The sequence below is a fragment of the Protopterus annectens genome, chromosome 1.part1, assembly GCF_019279795.1.
Source record: "Protopterus annectens isolate FY-2018-M chromosome 1.part1, PAN1.0, whole genome shotgun sequence".
NCBI lineage: Eukaryota > Metazoa > Chordata > Ceratodontiformes > Protopteridae > Protopterus > Protopterus annectens.
This window is the reverse complement of record NC_056726.1, coordinates 122,410,399-122,438,391: the sequence shown is the minus strand read 5'-3', so window position 1 is coordinate 122,438,391 and position 27,993 is coordinate 122,410,399.

Below are 27,993 nucleotides of genomic sequence, written 5' to 3'. Positions count from 1 at the left end.
ACGGCCGTCTGGATTTCTGTGGGGGGTGTGTACTGTACTTTCCATCTGCATTTCCTGTGTTATGCCTTACTGCAGCTGTGTGGTTCCACCGGGCTTGCAGGTATGGGTGCCATCCTGGTCGTAGGCCTGGCCATCCATGGGGATTGCCTACTGGACACTGTTATGGCCTGTACACATTCCACACCTGCATTTAGCATTATCCGGTGGATGCTTTGCATCATTAGTGGGGGGTAGGTCATGTGCTACACCCACACCCCTCCCACGGGGCGGGACAACGGATTATCTGCCAAACAACACCGAGCCCCATTTCTGCATACCCAAGCTCCCATTGCTGCAACCATCGATAGTACCCATTACACATCCATCATGTGTGCGGGACTGGGATGTGGACGCACATGTATGGACACGTCGATCTGGGGATTTCTGTTCATATGTCCTACATTTCATGGATACCTGTCATCAACCTTAAACACGCTGGCGGTGCATATGTCTAACTGTGCCGTAGTCACGGCTATCGCATCATCTGGTGGTCGGAAACGGCTGGATGGAGTTCTGTTAGAAGGTATTTTTGGGTCCTACAATGGACACAAATGTGCATATGTAAAGGTAGATGTTGCTGGACTGTGTCCAAATGGCCAGTGGTTTCGACCGCTGCTGTATGTTCGCCAATCGCGGATGTCTGTTTGACCACCCATTCTACGTGGTGCTACGTAAACCAGGTGTTTTAGAACTGTGAATAACTGGTGTATATCCAAAGATGCAGGTTAGCAACTGCTTTACATAAATCTCAGACGTCCCAATAGGACATATCCGTCACTGTACTGTCAACATAACACCACCGGAACATGTTGATCCCTATGTATTCATTGAAGCATGTCTTCTTTATAGGTGGGAACGCCATAGCTTACATATCCTAGTTGGCGTTGTTGGTGTGCCATTAGTATGTGTTCCACAGGTCGCCCATCTGTTCCGCTGTATGGTAGCGAGTGCTCCCCATTATGTTGCTGGCAGATCGAGTGCTGTGTACGCCGGTATTCGCACGGCGGTCTGACTTTGTATGGGGAGTGTCTACTGTACTCCCTATCTGTATTTCCTGTGTTATGCCTCACTGCAGCTGTGTAATTCCACCAGGTTTCCAGTTATAGGTGCCATCTTGGTCGTACACTTGTCCATCCATGGGAATTGCCTACTGGACACAGATATAGGGCTGTACACATTTCACACCTGCTTTTAGCATTATCCGGTGGATGCTTTGCATCATTAGTGGGGAGTAAGGCACGTGCTATACCCACATCCCTCCCACGGGGCGGGACAACGGATTATCTGCCAAACAACACCGAGCCCCAATTTTGCATACCCAGGATCCCATGGCTGCGACCCTCCACGGTACCCATTACACATCCTTCATGTGTGCGGGACTGGGATGTGGACGCACTTCTATGGACACGACAATCTGGGGATTTCTGTTCATATTTCCTGCATTTCATGGACAGTTGTCATCAACCTTAAACACGCTGGTGGTGCATATGTCTATCTGTGCCGTAGTCACGGCTGTCACACCGTCTGGATCGATCGCAGCTGGTTGATAATACGAATGGGTAAATTTTTGGAGTCCTACAATGGACACCGATGTGCATATGTAAAGTGTAGAACGTGTTGGACTGTCACCATCTGGCCAGTGGTTTTGACTGCTGCTGTATGTTCCCCAATCGCGGATGTCTGTTTGACTACCCATATTATGTATTACTTGGCCTATCTATATCCACGTGCCAGTAAGCGGAAATACAGCAAACCTTGAGTCCTGGTCATCTTCATAAAAGACATCATTGAACATATATCAGGCCAAAACAGACAATGACAAAAACGATACACTCCACAGTCAAAAGATACTGAGCTCTTTCACCCACTAACATGGGGCATCGTCGGAGTACGAAATACATTACATAGTCGTCCCTTATACACTTCCTTCAGAGTCAGTTTAAAGTCAATTAATCAATACACCTGCTCATAGTTAAGTGGACAGTGCTCCAAGTCTTGATGATAACGCGACATATACAAATCAGTGTTGCATACATTACTTAATGGAAACAATAATACAACAACAATGTGTTCATATAACTACAATATTGGTCAATACAATCAGTATATTGAAACATAGTTGATAATTGTTGTGAGTAAACCTTAGAATGTAGTGTGTTGATCATGATATTGTATATCAATGTGTATAACTGTTGCATTACGATTCCAAAGCATGGAATCAATAAGTACAATTAAAGCATATTTTGTATAAATATGAATGTAAATAAGAGTCACAATGTTACATGTGAATATGACTGTATTATAACTATATCAATATGAAATGGAATAAACTGTAGTTGTTTACATCTTGTTTCAAGTGACAAATCTATGTCCATACGTCATATATACGGGCCGTCGGACTGATGTGTGTAGATATATACATGTGAACCCCTCGTTTCATACCTTTCTTTGTTACTGTGTGTGGATTACCTGTGTACACACATCAATTACCATGCCATACCTTTCCACTGTACAGGTTCTGGCATGTTGTACGGCTGGTTGGCCCTTAATCTTGCTGTGTGTTACATTGACCAGTGTCTATCTGGCAATTGTCTGGCGTGTCATGTGTGACCTTCTTGCTTCTTTAGGGACCTGATCCCATAAATGTGACGTGCTTCCACCGGCCATATATCTGTCTGTCGTCTGGGATCTGTGTGTGAGCAGTCCTTTCAGGACACTTTCTATTGTTGTTCGTTTTTTGTTTACATATATGAGTACTTTGGTATGTTGTGCTATTATTGTGTGTGGAGCATTTCTCCACGGGCCTCTGCTGACACTGGACATATATCCAGCTAGCCTAGCCCGGTCAACAAGTGTGAGCCAACTGAACGCAATTCGTACGGGGGCACCTTCTGACAAGTGGTTCGGGTTACTGATGCATAACCGTCATCAATCCATACTACTAACACATACGTTCTTCTATCCACATTCTATGTTTGTCTCATCACATAGCGTGTGTTTCTCACTATCTCTAACGGTACTTTACATGGCATTGCCCGATTCCATACTTTCAGAGGCTGACATTTGTGAGACATGTCTGGTTGACGTGGAGGACACATCCTTAACCTGCCCTGCTTCGAGGGGATCACACACGCACTTGCATTCCCTAATTGTGGGTTACGCGCAGGCGCACATGCATATCCGTATTCTGTCTACATATGTTTACTGGGTCTGTGTGGTTACGTGGTCTGTGTTAGTTGTGACTATTCCGGTAACATATCTCTGATCCGGTTGACGGACGTGTGCGGACGCATACACCTTTATACATGTAACAGTCTTTGCAGCATGGACGCATTACGTACACGTTCACATTTATATGTTCTATAGTCGTAATTCAAACGGGACTGCATTCACGTTTGCCGGTTACTGTGACCACTACACGTTAGCTGTTCGGTGTCATTAATATGCATACCCATGGTACTTAGCTACATTTACATATCCCCCACCCCCCCCGCACTCACGCACGTCACTGGCATCCATTCTCCTGCTGGGAAAGGTGCGGTACTACATGTTAAACATTCCTTATTCCCTCCCGCTCATGGCCCAGGATGCATATGTCGTGACCGCAGGGATGTTCAGATCACAGGGGCTTATATCCCCTACGCATACAGGCCTTCGATTGTCAGGGTGTTCCTGTGGTGCTTTGGGTTTGGTCTTGTCCGCCCAGTGTACGGAACTGCCCTGACCGTGTACGAATGTTAGATGAGTCACATGGGCACGGTTTGTCCGTGTCTATGATACCATGTCCCCCCCCCATTATTCCTAACCGTGTGCGCTGATTGGCCGGCGTACCCGTTGTAGATCTTGTTATAGTAATTGCACACGGTCTGGTCGAACGGACCTATTTCCATTACTAACCCTCGGTATTCATAACCTGTCTCGCTATATTACATGGGTTTAACATTGCGTGATGGCTTTCACTGAGCCACGGACATGTCCGTTGCTTAGTTTGGCCCAGTCCCGCTCTGCTACACACATTTAACATGGCGGAACAGGTTGAACAGCTCAGCAACAGGGACATCGGGCTCTCCGTCGCTGTTTAGTATTGAATCGCTATGTTGACTTTGTTTCACAGAGCGAGACAGTGTCGACATTGGTAACGGACATCTCGCGCAGTACGTCCGCACCGCGGGTGCCGTATGTCTGCGTTTGGGCGGCGGACAGGCATTATGCTGTGCCATTATGTCTGGGAATATATGGTTTCTTTCCATAGATGATATGTCATACTAGCAATGACCCGCGTCTGGGTGTGGATACTGCTGTATTTACCCACGGCAAGAGTGGCCTTAGGTCAAGTGGTGCCCTAGGCAGAAGGACTCCATGATGCCACCGCCACATCACCCGCTACCCCCGTCCTGGTCTACCTACACAATATAAAGGCTGTAAAGGTGCCCCGAGTAGAGCGGCGCACTAGGCGGCTGCCTAGTTGGCCTATGCCTAAGGCCGGCTATGTGTGTGGTCCCTCGGGCGTCGGACTCGGGAACGCACCACGTCTGCCGTGAGTATATCTAGCATTACCCACATCCGGGCGTGGTTTATTGCTATGATGTTCCATGTGTACGGACACGTGTGTTTGGACAACCTACAATAGCTTCTGCTATTGGCATACAATGCTGTGGGTGGTGCCGGTTACCATACATATGCCTTTCTCAAAAGCCGAATTCACACTTCTGAACACTACTGTGGTCTCCTTTAAGGCCCCTGAGCCAGTGGTAAACATTACTCAAACCGCTGAATCACGTACATATGCCTTCCACCAGCACCTACAGGACTGCATGGATCAGGCAATCCCATACAAAACTGAGACTCTTTGTACCAAAGCCAAGCATCCAGTGTGGTGGACCCCAGCCATGAACATGCTCTACAATGACAGGAGGTAGCTACTACAAGATAGAGCGGAATCCTTGTAAGGTAAGACACCCTTGCTCATTGTATGTGAAGAACTACAAGCTGTCATGAAATCATCCAGGGGAAATCTAACAGAGAAATCAACAAGGAGTCGACAGACAATCATGAGGCCTTCTTTAGCTATGTTGGACACCTGGGAGGACACTCCCAGATATGCTCAGAGTGGGTTCAGAATGATGTGAGGATGACTGAACCTACACACATTGCCAACATACTGGCTGACAGGTTCGGTGCTAACTTCTCCCCCCCACATGGAGAGATATCTATACCAGAGGATTGTAGATCCTGGAACATCTGTAACGCACAGGTGGGAAATGCTCTCTCCAAGGCAGTAAACACAGCATCCATGGGACCAGATGGTGTCCCAGCTGTGTACTCCATGAACTCAATGGGGAATTAAACCCACGGTTAGGACAGCTGTTTAATCTTAGCCTCACCTCAGGATACGTACCCAAGTAGTGGCACAAGGCGACTGTAGTCCCACTTCACAAGGATGGTGCCTCCACTGACCCTGGTAATTACCATCCCATTACCTTGACAAGCCTTATCTGCAAAGCCATGGAGAAGGATCATAATGGAACTTATACATAAAGACATAGGGGACTTGCATACTTTGGATCCAACCCAGTTTGGCTTGGTCAAATGCAGATCCTGCCTTTTAAACGTGTCTGACTTGTTAGGATCAGTCACCAAGGCCATTGATGAGGGTAAAGCAGTCCATACAGCCTACCTCGACCTGGCAAAGGCCTTCGACACAATACCCCCCTCAGGTATCATTGATACACCCGTCAGCTTGAATGTAAATACATACATCGCCAGATGGGTTGCAAACTGGCTAAGTGACAGAACCCACACGGTCATAGTTGCTGGCGCCATGTCATACTCACAGCCGGTCACAGGTGTTGTCCCACGGGGCTCAGTCCTGGGTCCACTATTTTTCGGCATCTACATTTCCAAAGTACAAGCAAACACAGGGGGGTTATGGCTGACAATGTTTGCAGATGACTGCAAACTGGGTGCCATAGTCGGACACACATCTGACACAGATATCCTTCAGAAGGGCCTCACAGATATGGATAACTGGTGCCAGAGACATGGCCTACAGCTAAATGCCGGGAAATGCATAGTCATACCCTTCGGGAAGAACAAGGTTACCCCTAGCTACCATATAGGTGGCAATCCACTGAGCACAGAGGGAGTTACCAGGGATCTGGGGACCCGGGTTGTCGGTAACCGTTCGTTCGACACACACGTTGCTAACGTAGTTAGGTAGACCTTCTACATTGCCCACCTGATCATGAAGGGATTCACATCTAGATCAGGGAGGTCATTGTCCCCTTGTACTCATCACTCATTAGACCTATGATTGAGTACAATGCCCCGTTCAGAATGTATCTGACCCGACACCTGCAGCAGCTGGAAAGGCCCCGACAGTTCATAGACAAACGGATGCAGGGTATCAGGAATATGTGTTATGCTGACCGACTGAAAGGATTCCAGCTCTATTCAGTCGCATACCACTTGCCCAGAGGTGACCTGTGCCTGGCATACAAGGCCATGTCGAACCCGGATTTGATGACTATGCTTCACCTAAAGAATCTAGATCCCTCAGAACCACAAGGGCAGGTGTCGTACACCTTGACACTGTCATTAATAGAACGTGCTGGTGGGACAGATTCATCACCCAGACACTCACTATGCTGTGGAACAACATCCCAGTACATGTGAGGCAGAGCACCTCGCTGGCCTTGTTTTAGTATTTTGACAAGGATGTCTGAATTGATTTATTTAACTAACCGTCTAAATAAATATTTACTTCACCACATTTTGAATCTTTACATTTCATTGATATATTTTACATTAGTCATAATCATAAGGTTTATCTCTATATATTATGGTTCATTTATATTACTAGGTGTCTCTAGTTCTTTTAATATATTGGCACAATCCTAGAACATATATATGTAGCTTATACACTCAGACATTTGGAAAACATTATGTTGGTTCTTCTTTCATATTTATACATATATTATTAATTTTCTATGAAGAATATACATTTTGAAGCAATGTCTGATTTACTCACTGTGTGGAATCTGTAACCCGAGTAAAGTGTTAGCTTGTTCGCCTTTAAGGCATTTAATTAATACTTAGCACATCTAATTTACTGACCAATTAAGGGTTTTAAATGTAGTAAGTTGAACTGCATTGTATGTATTCTGAAGGAGTCTGCTTATGAAACAGACGAAAAGCGCTTCAATAAACTATGGTGACTGCATTTAATTCCTGGTGGGCTCTGAGTGGTCACTGACCGTTTCTACAGTACCTCATTTTTGCTTTGGACTTTCTCAGCTGGTTCTCTGTGTGTTTTGTATGGGGAATGTCAAGTGTAGTCCCTATGTGTATTACCTGTGTAATGCCTTACTGCGGCAGTGTAATTCCACCGGGTTTGCAGTTATGGGTGCCATCTTGTTCGTACCCTTGTCCATCCATGTGAATTGCCTACTGGACACTGGTATAGGGCTGTACACATTTCACACCTGCATATAGCATTCTCCGGTGGATGCTTTGCATTATTGGTAGGGAGTAAGGCAGGTACTATGCCCACATCCCTCCCACGGGGCGGGACAACGGATTATCTGACAGACAACACAGAGCCCCATTTCTGCATACCCAAAATCCCATGGCTGCAACCCTCGACAGTACCCATTACACATCCTTCATGCGTGCGGGACTGGGATGTGGGCGCACATGTATGGACACGTCGATCTGGGTATTTCTGTTCATATGTCCTGCATTTCATGGACACCTGTCATCAACCTTAAACACGCTGGTGGTGCATATGTCTAACTGTGCCGTAGTCACGGCTATAGCATCGTCTGTTGTTCGGAGACGGATGGAGTGGGTTCTGTGAGAAGGTATTTTGGGTCCTTCAATGGACACCAATGTGCATATGTAAAGTTAGATGTTGCTGGACTGTGTCCAACTGGCCAGTGCTTTTGACTGCTGCTGTATGTTCCCCAATCGCGGATGTCTGTTTGACTACCCATTCTACGTGGTGCTACGTAAACCAGGTGTTTTAGAACTGTGAATAACTGGTGTATATCCAAAGATGCAGGTTAGCAACTGCTTCAAATAAACCTCAGACGTCCCAATAGGACATATCCGTCACTGTATTTTCAACATAACACCATCGGAACATGTTGATCCCCTATGTATTCATTGAAGCATGTTTTCTTCATAGGTGGGAACGCCATAGTTTACATATCCTAGTTGACGTTGTGGGTGTGCCATTAGTATGTGTTCCACAGGTCGCCCATCTGTTCCGCTGTATGGTAGCGAGTGCTCCCCATTTTGTTGCTGGCAGATTGAGTGCTGTGTACGCCGGTGTTTGCACGGCGGTCCAACTTTGTATGGGGAATGTCAACTGTAGTCCCTATGTATATTCCCTGTGTTATGCCTTAACGCGGCTGTGTAATTCCCCCGGGTTTGCAGTTGTGGGTGCCATCTTGGTCGTGCAGCTTGTCCATCCATGAGAATTGCCTACTGGACACTGGTATAGGGCTCTACACATTTCACACCTGCATGTAGCATTCTCCGGTGGATGCTTTGCATTATTAGTGGGGAGTAAGGCAGGTGCTACGCACACATCCCTCCCACGGGGCGGGACAAAGGCTTACCTGCAAAACAACGCCGAGCCCTGTTTCTACATACCCAGGATCCCTTGACTGCAACAGTCGACACTACCCATTACACATCCTTCATGTGTGCGGGACTGTGATGTGGGCGCACTTCTATGGACTCGGTACCCTGGGGATTTCTGTGCATATGTGCTGCATTTCATGGACAGCTATCATCAACATTGAACACGCTTGCGGTGCATATGTGTAGCTGTGACGTGGTCACGACAATCAGTTCACGTGGGTGATGACGGAGGCTGGCACGCAATCCGTACAGGAAATTTTTGGGTCCTACAATGGACACCAATGTGCATATGTAAAGTGTAGAGCTTGTCGGACTGTGTCCGTGTGGCCAGTGGGTTTGACTGCTGCTGTGTGTTCACCAAACGCGGATGTCTGCTTGACTACCCATAGTGTGTAGTGCTACGGAAACCATGTTTTCCGAGACCGGAACCAAATGGTGTACATCCAATGTTGCAGGTTAACAACCGCTTTAATTAATCCCCAGAGGTCCCGGTTGGGAAGTATCGCCACTTTATTGTCGGAACAACACCTCCAGACTAGGTAAATCACGGGAACTTTAGCCCGGTCTTACCGGCCATTTGCAAGTGTAATTAGCAGACACGTGTCAATACATGTATGATAATACATATTGTCATGCCGAAGTTAATCTATGTTATTTGTACAATGGCTTCTGCTATTGACATCCGTTGCTGTGGGTGTTGCCGGTTACCATACACATGGCTTGCTCAAAGGCAGAATTCACAATTCTGAACACTACTGTGGTCTCCTTTAAGGACCCTGAGCCAGTGGTCAACAGTACTGCAGCCACTGCATCACTTACATATGCCGTCTACCGGTACCTACAGGACTGCATAGATCAGGCATTCCCTTACCCAACTGTGGTTCATTGTACCAATGCCAAGCATCCAGTGTGGTGTACCCCAGCCATACACAAGCTGTACAACGAGAGGAGGTGGCTACTACAAGGCGGAGCAGACACCTTGTGAGGTATGACACCCTTGGTCATTATATGTGTACAGCTACAGGCTGTCATGACATGGTCCGGGGCACGTTCCACAGATATATCTACATGGACCTGGCTGACAATCATACAGCCTTCATTTGCTATGCTGGACACCTGGGAGGTCACTCCCACATATGCTCTGACTGGGTTCACGATGATGTGGAGTTTACTCAACATACACACATTGCCAAAATACGGGCTGACAAGTTCGGTGAGGACATCTCCACACCCTCCCCCCCACATGAAGAGATGTCTGTCCCAGCGGTTTGTGGTCCCCAAATGTTCTGTGACGCACGGGTGGGACATGCTCTCTCCAGGGTAGTGAACATAGCATCCATGAGACCAGCTGGTGACCCGACTGTGTACTCCACGATCTCATTGAGGAATTAGACCCACAGTTAGGACAGCTGTTTCTTTGTAGCCTCACCTCGGGTAGCGTAGCCGGGTTGTGTCGCACGGCGACTGTAGTCCCACGTCACAGGGCCAATGCCTCCACTGACCCTGGTTATTACTGTCCCATTACCATGAGGAGACCTATCTGCAAAGACATGGGAAGGGATCATACTGCGGCTCGTAGATGAAGGCATAGGGGACCTGCATACTTTGCATCCAACACGGTTTGGCTTGGTCAGGGGCGGTTCATGCGTTTAAAGCATGGTTGACGTTTTCAGGACAGTCACCGAGGCCATTGATGGGGGTCTTGCAGTCCATACAGCCTACCTCGACCTGGCAAAGGCCTTCAACACATTACCCCCCTCAGGTATCATTGATAAACCCATCGGCTTGGATGTGAACACGTACATCACAGGATGGGTTGTAAACTGGCTATGTGACACGGCCCACGCGGTCATAGTTGCTGGCAGCATGTCAGACCTACTGCCTGTCGCAGGCGGTGTCCCACAGGGCTCTTCCCTGGGTCCACTCCTCTTATACATCTACATTTCCACAGTACAGGCACACACACGGGTGTTATGGGCGACATTGTTTGTAGATGACTGCGAAACGGGTGCCATAGTGGGACGGACATCTGACACGGATATCCTTCAAAGGGGCCTCCCAGATATGCATATCTGCTGTCAGGGACATGGCCTACAGCTAAATGCAAGGTAATGCAACATCATACCTGTCGAGGAGTACTAGGTCACCCCTGTCCAGCATATGGGTGGCAGTCCACTGAGCGCAGGGGTGATTACCAGGGATCAGGGGACAGAGGTTGTCGGTCACCATTCGTTCAACACACACGTTGCTATCATGGTTCGGTGGGACTTCTACATTGCCCACCTGTTTGTGCAGGGATTCACATCTAGATCAGGGTAGGTCATTGTCTCCTTGTACTCATTACGTGTTACACCTATGATTGACTACATTGCCCCATTCGGAGGGTATCTGACCCGACACCTACAGCAGCTGGGAAGGCCTCATAGGTTAATTGTCATACAGATGCAGGCTGTCATGGATTTGTGTAATGCTGCCCCACTTGTACGACCCCTGCCCCATTCAGTCACATACCTGTTGTTCAGTGTTGACCTGTGCCTGACATACGAGGCCATGTCGACCCATATGTCATGTCTATGCTTCAACTACTGTATGTGCATCCCTCGGAACCACGAGGGCAGGTGACATGAACCTTGACGCGGTCATTCATAGGATGTGTTGGAGTGACACATACGTCACCCGGACACTCACAATGCTGTGGATCTACATCACAGTACATGTGAGGCAGAGATCCTTGCTAGCCTTGTTCGGGGTATGTTGTCCGTTGGATGGGGGATTGCAGATATAGGCCAGGGATTACATCAGTATCACTGCTTGACAGAGGTACAGCAATATCATAAGCATTTTATCTCCGGACAGGAAGGTTGGCAAAGGAATCCTAACTATGGTGTAGGGTTATGGCTGAACTTGGGTAGATGGCCTACCCTGTACCTATGGACCTATGAACCTATATTCATAGTTTGTCCCATTTACACTTGTCTTTCCCTTTCCTCTTTCTCATGTGTATATTTCTGTGGCACGTGATTGTCCTCTGTATTACCTGCAGGTATGCTGTCTACAGTGCACATACGTCACGGTTGATTACAGTGTATCTGTGTCCCTACCACTGTGATACTGAGGACTACCACACATCCTTCACAACATTACATGCATATGTCCATTCTATTCTTCTTTGGCCTATGGGGGGGTGTTAAGGCAACGGTTACACATGTCCCTGTTTGTGCATGCTTCATAGTGGTGTTTGACCAGCCTCCGTTGCAGTCGTGGGTTGGACGGTAGTGTTTCTGTGTGTTTGGCATGTGTTGTCATTGCCAGTACATCTGTGGGAGGTGTGGTTGGCACATGTTCCTCTTTGCAGGGAGCCCCATCCTGGGGTTTTGTGTCACGCATCTGCACTTGGCACGTGCCATATGTCCTGTGCTATTCCCACAGTCGTGTATGCCTTCATGCATTACTACTGCGTGTTACTGGCTGTTTGTATGTGGTACACATGGTGATTGTGGTGGTTGGCTTGACCTATTCCCATGCTAGAACATACACATCTGTCAATTACGTTGTTTAAATCAAACTGTAACACTCATTACTCTTTTCAAAATGACAGTCAATAACACAGGAAACTCAGTTTCACAACGTTTTAATAGTGTGCACCAGGAGGCAAATAACTATGCAGTACAAGTATAGAGTTTTGTCTGACTCTATACAAGAAACAGCTGTATGAGTATTGTGTTTACAATCAGCTTTTGCCCACCTTAATGATGTGGTCAGTCACAGGGCATTTACATCACTATAGTCCACAATATTGTATTCCTACAACGGTGCTAAGGTAATGCTTATTAAATGTTTTCCCATGAGAATAGCACAGCCTTGCGAGGCACATAGTCAATTAGATTGTCCTTCTGTAAATACTGCTCTGTCAAGGTTCCAAGCCTGTTCGGGTACAATAGTCAGTTCATCGCCTACTAGGTTCCTTCGTCTCTCTGGTGAGCAGCTGTACTCTATCTTAGATAGAGCTCACAAGGCCATCCTCCTCAGTGGAAGGATGAAAGATATACCTGTACATACATTTATTATTCTCTAACCCAGCAGATAACTAATGCTGAATGACATACGCCTGCTGCACTGGTTACTGCCAGGGTCAGGGTTCGATCACACTGCAGCTACACTACAGGCAATTACATGCATGATAAGTTCTACTGCCATATTGTAAAATAGAATAATATGCATTATACACTATTTGCTTCTAAACTAGCACGTCATATATGTTTAAATATATATTTTTCTAACATTCTCCCTCCTTTGATTGCTTCTATTCTATCCAGAAACATATACAACATTATTTCATTCCCTAGCCTCTTCCTCTCTGGAGCGTTTAACTAGGCAAGTCATTTGTTGTACATTTCAGAAAGGATTTCATTTGGTATTAACAAATCCCACTACAGGTCTTGATACATAGTCTCGGTTACAGATCGTCAACAGAGTCCCTGACTAATACTTTCATACAAAGTATCCCGCAACAGACACATGCTCACAATATGAGCAGAACAACACAAATGGCAATCAAGATTTTCAGTTATGAGTGAACCCCATCCACCAAATGGTTTCTGGAAATAGTTCGTCAGTGGGTTTGGGCCTGGTTCCGCCATGGCTGATACCTGCTGTATTACCTCTAGGTGGTGGTTGATATCGTGCTTATTATGTGGTACTTAGACACAGCAGTCTTCTTTGATAAGCGCGCACGTACCACTTCTCGCCGCCAGGGTGCAGTCGTGAGCCATTACATTTTGTGACACAACAGTTCTCATTGCATTCAGTTCATCAGTCACAAGTTCAGAAGCGAAAAGTCGCATTGCTCATTCCTCCGAGAGGTTTTGACAACTTCCTCAGTTCCCTGATTGATTTCACTGCTCCATAAGCTGGGATTGTTCCAGGCCACGATATAACACTGTCACTCGAGTCCATATGAGTCAATTTTCATTTATCTCTTGCAGAAGAATGATTTTTCCAAACAGCTTCCATTTCACCCACTGCATTAGTAGGTTTCTCGACTGAGTTCCCAGTTCTTTGAGCTATATCTCTTACAGTTCGTTTCGTACCCAGAGGCAATTCTGCAGTATGTCATATGGCTGGAGCCAGGTAACCCAAAAAAACAACTGCTGGACCAATTCTCAGGTAACCATTGATATGCTTTTTCCCACAAACAAAATAACAATATTCTACTTTACTACTGATGCGGGTTAACTCTGCATGTAACATTTTCCTGTCTATAACAGACGACTGTTTATACAATTCAGGATGTTTCTGCACATCTTTCCACGTTGTTCTCATTAAGCTTAAATACAAATCATGAATGGTGCTACAACTAGTACTGTAATCTTTGGCTGTTATATGACAATTGTAAGACACAGTTATGTTACAATTACTCCCACCAACTTGGACTGTATCATGTTTATGAAAACAAACAATTCCTTTTTGTGTAACAGGTAAGTACAGTGCCACTTTGTCCTGTGATCTCACAGAACCTGTATCAAAAGGTAAATATTCACAAGTCTCCATCTATCCCCAAGGGGACAACATACATCGGTAGTCCTCCATATGATGTAGGTATGGCAGTACAAACACAGCAATTTGAAATGTTCATAGTCTGTACATGCACAGGGATCATGCCTAGGTATGTGTTGAGGTTTGGATGCCAATCTGTGGCCAGTTCATCACGTATCACTATTTGTATCTATGTAGTTATATGCAGGAAAGATCACAGCAAAAGTAAAGTCACCACAAACATGGTTAATAGGTGTATGATCAGTAGGACAGTAAACCAATGTCTTTGGGGTTGCTTTGTATTGTTATACACTCTGCCCGGGTGATTCTGTCTCTATGGTATATCGGCTACAACATGTAAATCAGACTGGATATCCTTTACAGGTTTGAAAAGGGTGAGGTGAACCCAGGACGACCTTTCCACAAACTTTACTGCAGTAGGCGTTGCCAACAGTACCTGGTACGGACATTCCCACGTTGGACTCGGGCAGTTACTTGTTTGGATAACAGACAAACACACCCAGGATACTGGAGTCAGCTCTGCGTCCGGCTTCGCTTGCTCTTTTTCTGAAAAAGAGTTTAACTGCAAAACAGTGTTATTGGTTAACAATCCTCTCATGTAACTTGCTAATGAGCCATCGACCTCCAGCTCTGCAGGCATGACAGCTTTCCACTGTGGCACATAATATGCCATTCCAAATACTACTTCAAAGGGGTCAAACCCTTTACATTTGGAACTGTTGTCATGCTCAGCAATGCTAGAGGTAGACAGCAAATCCAATTCGTCTGGGTGTCACTCATCAACCTCCTCAACTTATTTCTCGGGATCCCATTGTACCTCGCCACCAGTCATGCTGACTGTGGGTTGTACATGCAATGATTATTCAAGGAAATCCCAAATAATCCCCAGGTTGCTGGATTGTCTGGTTCACAAAATGTGTTCTATTGTCACTGTAGCTTCTCTCCGGTATGCCAGATCTAGGGATACTTTATTTTACTGGGACCTTTGCCACTGTTGCTGCATCCGGATTCCTGGTTGGTAATGCTTCTACCCATTTTGATAATATATCTACAATCACTAAACAGTATTTCTTCCCTTCACATTTATTCAGCTGTATAAACTCCATACAAATAGTATGGAACGGATATGGTGGTGTAGGGAAACTCACTTCGGTTGAAATGCTCCCTGTGCATGATGTTTACTGCAAATATGACACGCTGCTCAAAATGTTTGTATGTGGTTCCTAATTCCGTATGTTAGGAATATTCTGTTAACCAACTGTACCATCCCCCCTGTTGAGACATGGCTCTACCCATGGCTCACCAAAGCCGCATATCTGAATGACTTAGGCGTTAATATTGGCTTTCTCACTGTGGATATGTACAGTCCGTCTTCAAGGATTGCTCCTCGTCTTACCCACGTCTGCTTTTCTGCTTTCGTAGTTGATGTTTACATTGTTTCTAACATTTCTATATCTAGAATCTCTGAGGATTGTCATTCCTCATTCAAAATGACACTTTCTGACTGTGAGGCTGCTTGTTTTGCAGCTGCATCAGCTCGTGCCTTACCTTTCCTAATCTTATCCTGTTGCTTTGTATGAGCTGCACATTTACAATTAGCTACTTTAGTGGGTAACTGAATGGGATCTAATGAATTCAAGATCAATTGCGCATGTTTAATCAGTTTACCAGTGGATGTTATCATTCCCCTATTCTTCCACTGCTGCGCATAAACATGCACTGTAGAGACAGCATACTGACTATCGGTATAAATGTCCACACATCTGTTTTTCGCTAGAGTGCAAGCACGTGTTAAAGCTATCAATTCTGCTGCTTGAGCAGACACGTTATGCTGCAGGGGTTGGGCTTCTACAATCTCATTATCAATAACTACTGCATAACCTACTTGCTTCTTTCCTGTAGGACTCTTTCTACATGATCCGTACACATAAACTGTCACCTCTGCATCATCTAAGGGTATATCAGTGATATCCTGTCTGTGTAAAGTTATTTGCTCCATTTCCTGTAGGCAACTGTGTGGTGTGCCATACACAGGTGTCGGACGTGACGTTGATGGGTTTAATGTTTTAGAACGTTCAATCACCATATGGGGTTGACTCAGGGTATGGTCAAACAAGAAAGATGTCTAGCACGGGTCAGGAATGCTATTTTCTCTTGCAGCAATATGATCGCAACTGCATGAGGCACTCTCACAGTGAGAGGGGGGGATAATACCATTGATGCCGAGGCCTGTACTGCCATGGCTGCTGCAACAACTGCCTGTACACAATGTGGCAATGACCATGCCACTGGGTCCAACTGCGATGAGTAGTAAGCTATGGGGCGTTGCTTACTTCCATGCTGTTGCGTCAAGACTGACGTCATATATCCCTGCTTACAATCTACAGTCTGGAAACATCTGTTATGCTTATTCGGGAGACCTAAAACAGATGTTGAAGCTATCAATCGTTTTAGTCTGCAGAAAGCTGTTTCTGCTACTGGAATCCAGTGTAGTATATCTTGTGCTGCCATAGGTGTATTACAGATTAAAGCAGACAATAGAGCAGATTCCAAAGCATAGTTTGGTAACCAGCTTCGACAACAGTTAGTCGGCCCAGGAAGGACATCATTCCCTTCTTGGTAGTTGGCTTGGGTGCTTGTGAAATTGCTGCCTTCCTATCGTCATCTAATGTTCTACCCTCCTTGGATACCACATATCCCAGGTACTTGACCTGTATTCTCCGTTGTTGCAATTTCTGCTTGCTTAATTTATGTCCCTGTTCTGCTGAATATTTCAATAATGCTATTGTATCTTCCCTACATTGCTGCTGGGTAGGGGCCGCAAGCAGGATATCATCCACATAAAGTAGAACTTGACTGCCCCGGGTGGAGTAAACACCGGCATGTTGCTAGCCATCTCCTGTGCGAATATCGTTGGACTTTCACAGTATCCTGCGATAGCCGGGTATGGCTGTATCTGTTACCCTGAATGTAAATGCAAAACAATACGGACTATCTGGATGTATAGGTATTGAAAAGGAAGCATAGCTTATATGTACCACGGTAAGATACTTCTGTTGCGGGTTCATAGCATTCAATATAGTGTGTGGGTCTGGCACCTTCGGTACCCTAGGTATTATTACATGATTTACAGCTTGTAAATCCTGTACCATCCGCCATTCCCCCTTTGCTTTTCTATCAGGAGATACAGGGGTATTGCATGGTGAATAGTGATTACTTTGTGGATGTGGAATTCCCTCTGTGACATTCCGGATATCTTCTGGTGTCCACGGTCTATACACTAAGGGAGTTGGGTCCTGGCCTTCCTGTCCTGCCTGAGGGTTCGGTACTTCAATTAATTGACAGATATCCTCACTCTGTTCTAGTGACTCTCTTCTTACTTGAGTGTCCCTAGGTATTTTACGTGTTTGTGATGTGGTTTCAATAGCTTCTCTTACAATTGGTCGTTGTGATACCTCTGTTGCCACAGGATGACGTGGGAGGGACTAGCCTGCCCTCCCGCTTCATATCCTGGATGTGGTATGGAGGTGGCGGGGGGGCGTCGCTACTACTGTATTATTATCTTCTTTGTCTACGTATGATGCTTTCGCATTTTTAGTCTTCTGTTCCCTTCGGTTCACTACCTCAATCCACCTATGTGCTTGAGGGATACCCAATTGTCGCTGTTTTTTAGCCTGCACATCTTAGGGTTGCCACCTTTTCAAATGCACAAAGTGGGACATTTGTGTTAGGAACGTCGGATTTTGCAGGGCAAAACATACCCACTGCCAGTACAGAGGACAGCAATCTACTTTTTGCCAGAATAGCAACTTATTCTTGTAGCATTTGCGTTGCTTATTCTGTTTATTATAATATTTTGGTGTTTCAGATACAAAATAACTGTTTTATGCTACTATTAAAGAAGATATAGGAAATATATTTGTCCTAAGATATCAGGACATTTGCCATTTGTTCAGTTTGTTTGCAGGACACAACTGGCCATAGAGGACTGTCCCTCGCAAAGTGGGACAGGTGGTAACCCTAGAACATCTGCGTCACATTTTAAGTGATTCCAATGTTTCACTAACGATATTTTGTCTAATATACCATCAATGTCATATTTATTACCCCATTTTGCAGTATATCTCACATTATGTGCTCTCTGCAATTGCATATACTTCACATCACCCGTCAAGCGCGGATCTCACGATCTCTTAGTGCACTAATCTCCCATGTCTTCTAAATGACTGTTACGTAACCCTTCTCTCGTACCACGTGGTATCTCCTTCCCTGTATCCACTGTAGTGTCTACAATGACTATTTACTCTACTCTGTGTTCCCCTGATCTATGTCCAAATGTAAAACTACTTGGATTGGTCTTCGACCTGCTATCACAACTGTTAACAGAAACACAATGTAGCCTGGTCCCTGATCTACAACAGAGACAAAGAGGCAAACTCTCCTTACCTGAGCCTCCCGTTTATGACTGCACGTTTTCTTCTTGGGATCCAGTTTTCCGCTTTTCAGCCACAGATCAGACAGTGGACAGCCTCTTTACACACAACAATTCAGTCGGAGGTCTTTTCACTCAAGAAGAACCATTTAGGCAACTTCTCCTGCGCAGATGTCTAACCACCCATGCACTCTGACCTGTAGCTTACCAAGGGAATTCCGGCTAAGAAGGACCACAATGTCAAATAAGTTGTTAAAACCAGACTGTAGAAATCAGTAGGCTTTTCTAAGTGACAGTCAATAACACAGGAAGCTCAGGTTCACAACGTTTAAGTGGTGTACACCGGCAGGCATAAACTTTACAGTCCAAGTATGAGAGTTTTGTCTGACTCTATACAGGAAGCAATTTGTTTATATAGTGTTTACAATCAGCTTTTGCCCACCTTACTGGCGTGGTCAGTCACAGGGCATTTCCATCACTATGGTCCGCAATATTCTATTCATACGAGGGTGCTGAGGTAATGCTTTTAAAATGTTTTCCCATGAGAATAACACAGCCTTGCAAGGCACCTGGTCAATTACAGTGTCCTTCTGTAATTGTTGCTGTTTCAAGGACCCTGGACTGTTACGATACAATAGTCAGTTCATTTCTTAATACGTTCCTTTGTCTCTCTGGTAAGGAGTTGTACTCTATCTTCGATAGAGCTCACAAGGCCATCCTCCTCAGTGGAAGGGAGGATGATATACATGTACATACATTTATTTTTCTGTAACCCAGCAGATAATTGATGCTGAGAGACATAAGCCTGCTGAACTGGTTACTGCCAGGGTCAGAGTTCGATCACACTGCAGCTAAGCTTCACCAATTACATGCATGATCATTTCTACTGCCATATTGTACAGTACAATTCAATGCATTATATAGTATTTTGCTTCTAAACTGGCACTTCATATGTGTTTCTATATATATTTTTCTAACAACATCCATCCGGCCATATGCATGTTGTTCCGTCCTTTACCTTGGCCGTGGGTGTTTGGCCGTCCGGCAACGCTACACTCCACATGTGATGTCCCACCTTCCCCTTCTGTGCCTGTGGCACCCTGTTAGGACGTCCTGTTTGGTAGGCACATGTTCCGCTATATGTGTTTGACTTGTCTGCATAGCTAATCATCAGTGCGGTGGTTCAACATCCCGACTTGTCCACATGTGTACAGTTATGTGCACCGTGGCGTGTGCAAGCCTATAGGGTTTGGACGAGTGCATACCACATGCGGGATGTACACATTCTGCAGACACATTCACATGCAGCCATTTGCATATCTGTACCTGAGGTGGGTTTGTGACATGTGGGGTACATATTTGCCCGCGTGGCACTGCCTAAAACAATACTTCTTACCACATTTCAGGTATGCCCATTGTGTGTAGGTGTGTAGCTGCACAAGGCTGCTAGCTGGGTTGGGTGCACGGTCGTACATGGGTGGGACTTACATGCTACAATGGGGCTATTGTGTATTACATTTGCATGCATGGGTTCTGCTTCTGGATATTACGCTTAGACATCGCCGTCCTGTGTATGCGACAAACACGTTGCTGGGTGTGGTACATGTTGCTATGCACATGTTTGCCTGTGTTTAGGGTATCTTGGTTCCTTCCTGTTGTTATGTCGACACGGCTACCCGGCTGTGTACTCTCACTACTGCTTGTGACCATTATGGTTGCCACCTTTTCCAATGCCCATAGTGGGACATCTTTTGTGGAAACATCGGATTTTGCAGGACAACACATACCCACAGCAAGTAGAGATGACAGAACTTCACATTTTTGCCATAATATACGCTTATTCTCGTAGCATTTGGGTTCCTTATTCGGTTTCTTATGCCATGTATGTGTTTCATATACAAAATATATGTTTTATGCTACTATTACAGGTATATTGAGGGAATATTTTTGCCGGAAATCTCAGGTCATTTGCCATTTTCGATATTTGGCGGGACACAACTGTCAAATGAGGGACTGTCCATAGCAATGTGGGACAGTTGGTAACCCTGGTGACCATGCCCATGTCGCTACTAGGGTTGCCACCTTTTCCAATAGCCAAGGTGGGACATTTTCGGGACTCACATCAGATTCTACAGGCCGACACATACCCACGGTCAGTACATAGCATAGAACTTAACTTGTTTGCCTAAATAAAAGCTTATTCTTGTAGCAGTTTGGTTGCTTATTCTGTTTCTTGTGACATTTAGGTATTTTAGTTACGGAAATAACTATTTTATGCGACCATTACATAAAATACGGGATATAATTATGTCCTACAATCTTAGCACATTTGCCGTTTTTAATATTTTTTTATCGGGACACAACTGCCCATAGAGGGACTGCCCCTCGCAAAGTGGGACAGGTGGTAACCTTAGTCGCTACTCCTATGTCGGTGCGGCGCGCTGACATGCTGCGGTACACCTTCTCTGGGTATGCCCACTGGCGGTGCATTGCGGGACGAACACGGTGTTACGCGTATCCTTTGTTCCTTGGACGGGTACACTTAGGGCTTCGTGGGTTGTGTTTGCTTCTCCTTTTGTTGGGACGGGTACTATGTTGCATACTCTGCGTGCGTTTCATTCTGCACGGGCCCTGGCTGGTGACATTACTATTATGGGCGGACTGTGGCAGTCAGCACTTTAGGTTGCTCATCGCCTGCCGGCTTAGCCACGCCTCCGGACGCATCCTACTTGGGCTCGCTCACGTACACTACGCACGTGTCTGTGGTTGCGGCGCGCACTCATTACTATGCATATGGCGCTACAACGCCGACTATTCACTGCACCACCGGCGCAGGCCTTACACCGGCCTTACGCCGAGCTTCATGAATCCCGGGGCAATACTAATCAATTCCACTATAAATTCCACAACCGGGCTCTGTCCCATATAATATTTAATAGCACATACACCATCTTCATGTTTAATATTGGTGTATAAGCTAACTACACCAATAACAAAAAAATACATATTATTCTCCCTTTTAATGTCTTTTATTTTGCCAAAAATCAAAAACATCCTTAAAGTAAGATGGTAATTTATATACTATCGGTAATAAATATTCATGCAAAAACAAGAACCTGTTTGTGCAGGGATTCATATCGGGACATTCGTTCAACACACACTGCTATCATGGTTGGGTGGGACTTCTACATTGCCCACCTGTTTGTGCAGGATTCACATCTAGATCAGGGTAGGTCATTGTCTCCTTGTACTCATTATGTGTTACACCTATGATTGACTACATTGCCCCATTCGGAGGGTATCTGACCCGACACCTACAGCAGCTGGGAAGGCCTCATAGGTTAATTGTCATACAGATGCAGGCTGTCATGGATTTGTGTGATGCTGCCCCACTTGTACGACCCCTGCCCCATTCAGTCACATACCTGTTGTTCAGTGTTGACCTGTGCCTGACATACGAGGCCATGTCAACCCATATGTCATGTCTATGCTTCAACTACTGTATGTGCATCCCTCGGAACCACGAGGGCAGGTGACATGAACCTTGACACGGTCATTCATAGGATGTGTTGGAGTGACACATACGTCACCCGGACACTCACAATGCTGTGGATCTACATCACAGTACATGTGAGGCAGAGATCCTTGCTAGCCTTGTTCGGGGGTATGTTGTCCGTTGGATGGGGGATTGCAGATATAGGCCAGAGATCACATCAGTATCACTGCTTGACAGAGGTACAGCAATATCATAAGCATTTTATCTCTGGACAGGAAGGTTGGCAAAGGAATCCTAACTATGGTGTAGGGTTATGGCTGAACTTGGGTAGATGGCCTAGCCTGTACCTATGGACCTATGCACCTATATACATAGTTTGTCCCATTTACACTTGTCTATCCCCTATCCTCTTTCTCATGTGTATATTTCTGTGGCACGTGATTGTCCTCTGTATTACCTGCAGGTATGCTGTCTACAGTGCACATACGTCACGGTTGATTACAGTGTATCTGTGTCCCTACCACTGTGATACTGAGGACTACCACACATCCTTCACAACATTACATGCATATGTCCATTCTATTCTTCTTTGGCCTATGGGGGGGTGTTAAGGCAACGGTTACACATGTCCCTGTTTGTGCATGCTTCATAGTGGTGTTTGACCAGCCTCCGTTGCAGTCGTGTGTTGGACGGTAGTGTTTCTGTGTGTTTGGCATGTGTTGTCATTGCCAGTACATCTGTGGGAGGTGTGGTTGGCACATATTCCTCTTTGCAGGGAGCCCCATCCTGGGGTTTTGTGTCACGCATCTGCACTTGGCACGTGCCATATGTCCTGTGCTATTCCCACAGTCGTGTATGCCTTCATGCATTACTACTGCGTATTACTGGCTGTTTGTATGTGGTACACATGGTGATTGTGGTGGTTGGCTTGACCTATTCCCATGCTAGAACATACACATCTGTCAATTACGTTGTTTAAATCAAACTGTAACACTCATTACTCTTTTCAAGATGACAGTCAATAACACAGGAAACTCAGTTTCACAACATTTTAATAGTGTGCACCAGGAGGCAAATAACTATGCAGTACAAGTATAGAGTTTTGTCTGACTCTATACAAGAAACAGCTGTATGAGTATTGTGTTTACAATCAGCTTTTGCCCACCTTAATGATGTGGTCAGTCACAGGGCATTTACATCACTATAGTCCACAATATTGTATTCCTACAACGGTGCTAAGGTAATGCTTATTAAATGTTTTCCCATGAGAATAGCACAGCCTTGCGAGGCACATAGTCAATTAGATTGTCCTTCTGTAAATACTGCTCTGTCAAGGTTCCAAGCCTGTTCGGGTACAATAGTCATTTCATCGCCTACTAGGTTCCTTCGTCTCTCTGGTGAGCAGCTGTACTCTATCTTAGATAGAGCTCACAAGGCCATCCTCCTCAGTGGAAGGATGAAAGATATACCTGTACATACATTTATTATTATCTAACCCAGCAGATAAGTAATGCTGAATCACATACGCCTGCTGCACTGGTTACTGCCAGGGTCAGGGTTCGATCACACTGCAGCTACACTACAGGCAGTTACATGCATGATAAGTTCTACTGCCATATTGTAAAATAAAATAATATGCATTATACACTATTTGCTTCTAAACTAGCACGTCATATATGTTTAAATATATATTTTTCTAACATTCTCCCTCCTTTGATTGCTTCTATTCTATCCAGAAACATATACAACATTATTTCATTCCCTAGCCTCTTCCTCTCTAGAACGTTTAACTAGGCAAGTCATTTGTTGTACATTTCAGAAAGGATTTCATTTGGTATTAACAAATCCCACTACAGGTCTTGATACAGTCTCGGTTGCAGATACGTCAACAGAGTCCCTGACTAATACTTTCATACAAAGTATCCCGCAACAGACACATGCTCACAATATGAGCAGAACAACACAAATGGCAATCAAGAATTTCAGTTATGAGTGAACCCCATCCACCAAATGGTTTCTGGAAATAGTTTGTCAGTGGGTTTGGGCCTGGTTCCGCCATGGCTGATACCTGCTGTATTACCTCTAGGTGGTGGTTGATATCGTGCTTATTATGTGGTACTTAGACACAGCAGTCTTCTTTGATAAGCGCGCACGTACCACTTCTCGCCGCCAGGGTGCAGTCGTGAGCCATTACATTTTGTGACACAACAGTTCTTATTGCATTCAGTTCATCAGTCACAAGTTCGAGAGTGAAAATTCGCATTGCTCATTCCTCCGAGAGGTTTTGACAACTTCCTCAGTTCCCTGATTGATTTCACTGCTCCATAAGCTGGGATTGTTCCAGGCCACGATATAACACTGTCACTCGAGTCCATATGAGTCAATTTTCATTTATCTCTTGCAGAAGGATGATTTTTCCAAACAGCTTCCATTTCAACCACTGCATTAGTAGGTTTCTCGACTGAGTTCCCAGTTCTTCGAGCTATATCTCTTACAGTTTGTTTCGTACCCAGAGGCAATTCTGCAGTATGTCATATGGCTGGAGCCAGGTAACCCAAAAAACAACTGCCGGACCAATTCTCAGGTAACCATTGATATGCTTTTTTCCCACAAACAAAATAACAATATTCTACTTTACTACTGATGCGGGTTAACTCTGCATGTAACATTTTCCTGTCTATAACAGACGACTGTTTATACAATTCAGGATGTTTCTGCACATCTTTCCACGTTGTTCTCATTAAGCTTAAATACAAATCATGAATGGTGCTACAACTAGTACTGTAATCTTTGGCTGTTATATGACAATTGTAAGACACAGTTATGTTACAATTACTCCCACCAACTTGGACTGTATCATGTTTATGAAAACAAACAATTCCTTTTTGTGTAACAGGTAAGTACAGTGCCACTTTGTCCTGTGATCTCACAGAACCTGTATCAAAAGATAAATATTCACAAGTCTCCATCTATCCCCAAGGGGACAACATACATCGGTAGTCCTCCATATGATGTAGATATGGCAGTACAAACACAGCAATTTGAAATGTTCATAGTCTGTACATGCACACGCGTCATGCCTAGGTATGTGTTGAGGTTTGGATGCCAATCTGTGGCCAGTTCATCACGTATCACTATTTGTATCTATGTAGTTATATGCAGGAAAGATCACAGCAAAAGTAAAGTCACCACAAACATGGTTAATAGGTGTATGATCAGTAGGACAGTAAACCAATGTCTTTGGGGTTGCTTTGCATTGTTATACACTGTGCCCCGGGTGATTCTGTCTCTATGGTATATCGGCTACAACATGTAAATCAGACTGTATATCCTTTACAGGTTTGAAAAGGGTGAGGTGAACCCAGGACGACCTTTCCGCAAACTTTACTGCAGTAGGCGTTGCCAACAGTACCTGGTACGGACATTCCCACGTTGGACTCGGCCAGTTACTTGTTTGGATAACAGACAAACTCACCCAGGATACTGGAGTCAGCTCTGCGTCCGGCTTCGCTTGCTCTTTTTCTGAAAAAGAGTTTAACTGCAAAACAGTGTTATTGGTTAACAATCCTCTCATGTAACTTGCTAATGAGCCATCGACCTCCAGCTCTGCAGGCATGACAGCTTTCCACTGTGGCACATAATATGCCATTCCAAATACTACTTCAAAGGGGGTCAAACCCTTTACATTTGGAACTGTTGTCATGCTCAGCAATGCTAGAGGTAGACAGCAAATCCAATTCGCCTGGGTGTCACTCATCAACCTCCTCAACTTATTTCCCGGGATCCCATTGTACCTCGCCACCAGTCATGCTGACTGTGGGTTGTACATGCAAAGATTATTCAAGGAAATCCCAAATAATCCCCCAGGTTGCTGGATTGTCTGGTTCACATAATGTGTTCTATTGTCACTGTAGCTTCTCTCCGGTATGCCAGATCTAGGGATACTTTATTTTACTGGGACCTTTGCCACTGTTGCTGCATCCGGATTCCTGGTTGGTAATGCTTCTACCCATTTTGATAATATATCTACAATCACTAAACAGTATTTCTTCCCTTCACATTTATTCAGCTGTATAAACTCCATACAAATAGTATGGAACGGATATGGTGGTGTAGGAAAACTCACTCGCTTCGGTTGAAATGCTCCCTGTGCCTGATGTTTACTGCAAATATGACACGCTGCTCATAATGTTTGTATGTGGTTCCTAACTCCGTATGTTAGGAATATTCTGTTAACCAACTGTACCATCCCCCCTGTTGAGACATGGCTCTACCCATGGCTCACCAAAGCCGCATATCTGAATGACTTAGACGTTAATATTGGCTTTCTCACTGTGGATATGTACAGTCCGTCTTCAAGGATTGCTCCTCGTCTTACCCACGTCTGCTTTTCTGCTTTCGTAGTTGATGTTTACATTGTTTCTAACATTGCTATATCTAGAATCTCTGAGGATTGTCATTCCTCATTCAAAATGACACTTTCTGACTGTGAGGCTGCTTGTTTTGCAGCTGCATCAGCTCGTGCCTTACCTTTCCTAATCTTATCCTGTTGCTTTGTATGAGCTGCACATTTACAATTAGCTACTTTAGTGGGTAACTGAATGGGATCTAATGAATTCAAGATCAATTGCGCATGTTTAATCAGTTTACCAGTGGATGTTATCATTCCCCTATTCTTCCACTGCTGCGCATAAAAATGCACTGTAGAGACAGCATACTGACTATCGGTATAAATGTCCACACATCTGTTTTTCGCTAGAGTGCAAGCACGTGTTAAAGCTATCAATTCTGCTGCTTGAGCAGACACGTTATGCTGCAGGGGTTGGGCTTCTACAATCTCATTATTAATAACTACTGCATAACCTACTTGCTTCTTTCCTGTAGGACTCTTTCTACATGATCCGTACACATAAACTGTCACCTCTGCATCATCTAAGGGTATATCAGTGATATCCTGTATGTGTAAAGTTATTTGCTCCATTTCCTGTAGGCACCTGTGTGGTGTGCCATACACAGGTGTCAGATGTGACGTTGATGGGTTTAATGTTGTACAACGTTCAATCACCATATGAGGTTGACTCAGGGGTATGGTCAAACAAGAAAGATGTCTAGCACGGGTCAGGAATGCTATTTTCTCTTGCAGCAATATGATCGCAACTGCATGAGGCACTCTCACAGTGAGAGGGGGGGATAATACCATTGATGCCGAGGCCTGTACTGCCATGGCTGCTGCAACTACTGCCTGTACACAATGTGGCAATGACCATGCCACTGGGTCCAACTGCGATGAGTAGTAAGCTATGGGGCGTTGCTTACTTCCATGCTGTTGCGGCAAGACTGACGGCATATATCCCGGCCTACAATCTACAGTCTCGAAACAGGTGTTATGATTATTCGAGACCTAAAACAGATGTTGAAGCTATCAATCGCTTTAGTCTGCAGAAAGCTGTTTCTGCTACTGGAATCCAGTGTAGTATATCTTGTGCTGCCATAGGTGTATTACAGATTAAAGCAGACAATAGAGCAGATTCCAAAGCATAGTTTGGTAACCAGCTTCGACAACAGTTAGTCGGCCCAGGAAGGACATCATTCCCTTCTTGGTAGTTGGCTTGGGTGCTTGTGAAATTGCTGCCTTCCTATCGTCATCTAATGTTCTACCCTCCTTGGATACCACATATCCCAGGTACTTGACCTGTATTCTCCGTTGTTGCAATTTCTGCTTGCTTAATTTATGTCCCTGTTCTGCTGAATATTTCAATAATGCTATTGTATCTTCCCTACATTGCTGCTGGGTAGGGGCCGCAAGCAGGATATCATCCAC